This window comes from Sphaeroforma arctica (assembly GCF_001186125.1).
Source record: "Sphaeroforma arctica JP610 unplaced genomic scaffold supercont1.634, whole genome shotgun sequence".
Lineage (NCBI taxonomy): Eukaryota > Ichthyosporea > Ichthyophonida > Sphaeroforma > Sphaeroforma arctica.
Genome location: NW_014039924.1, coordinates 1 through 1423, shown reverse-complemented (window position 1 = coordinate 1423; position 1423 = coordinate 1).

The following is a 1423-nucleotide window of genomic DNA, read 5'->3' as shown; positions in this document are numbered from 1 at the left end:
ACACACACACACACACACACACACATATATATATAATATATATATATATATATATATATATATATATATTGTAGAAGACATATTTGACTCTCGAATGTTATGTTTGACATTATCTAAGTACGGCGACTGATGGAGAACACGTACCCATTTTCCTTGGTAAATAGTTCTCGGCGAAGTCTCTCGCAGTCAAGACTTTATAAAAAGGGTTATTGCAACGTGCTTTGTTACTAAGCTACCATGTATATCAAACCACTATCGTACATCCAATTCTTCGAATTCGTTAAAGTTGCAGACTGTGTGCTGTCCATCGCACGTCACGTCACATTAAAATAGACATCGATAATCGAACACTTCAAATTGTGAAGTCACGACGGAAAAGTAAAGAAAAAAAAACATACACACATCATAAATACGTACCGCCAAAACGGATCTATTTAAATACTATGTTGCTTCGCGACGAGAGGGGTTGCTCTTTATGACCAATAAAAGTTGTTCGACTGCGACAGCACTTGTGAAAAGTTATGCTAGGCCACAGCCACAGAGATTCTATCCAATAAAAATAGAACAACATCACAATAGTTTGAAAACGGAAGCGTATTGGGTTGTTTCTGATTGAAAAAAAGAGTTATAATGATTATGATTGATAGAAAAGTTGTATTACAATCAATTATAAGGCATTTTGGATATGTATTTATACATTTCTATTGGTGGAATGCTGTAGTATTACAATATATATTGGCGTAGCACGTAGGTATAATTCGCACTCCTTAATTGCTAGACTGGCAGTCGTATCCGGGAGTCAGACTGAGACTGCACAAAGACTTCAAGACGAGAAATCTAATCACTGATTTTATATCCTTATCAATTTAGATCTATCGGGAGTATATTCCACTGTATGTGCGAATATAATATCTAAATTTTGTAACCCCACCCACCACCCAAACAAAGTGAACATTTGGCAACTGCACAGCACAGCATAGGGACACTTTAGTATGCAATTGTAAACGATCTCCTACGCACGCAAACCACCATCGAAGCGTGCATCGACACCTTGAGGCATCCAATAACAGCTTTAAGCATATCCTTTTACCAGCCGCAACCTTGTCATCAGAACATCAAAACAGGCCTGCCGGGCATTGCACTATCTGACTGACAGAGTCAAATCATAGACTATAGCTGGAGATACGAGCTATATGCGATTATGACGAACTCAACTTATCAGAGGTATGTGTAGTATACTCAAACAGTGTCATGATAGTTTACTGATACCTAGAGAGCAGCATGTCCAGCTGGTATATTTCTATTTTTGCATTGCTTCGTTCCAATCTTGCATCGTATATACAACGGAATACAGGAATATATCTAATAGTATATAAATACATACATACACACACACACACACACACACACACACACAACAACA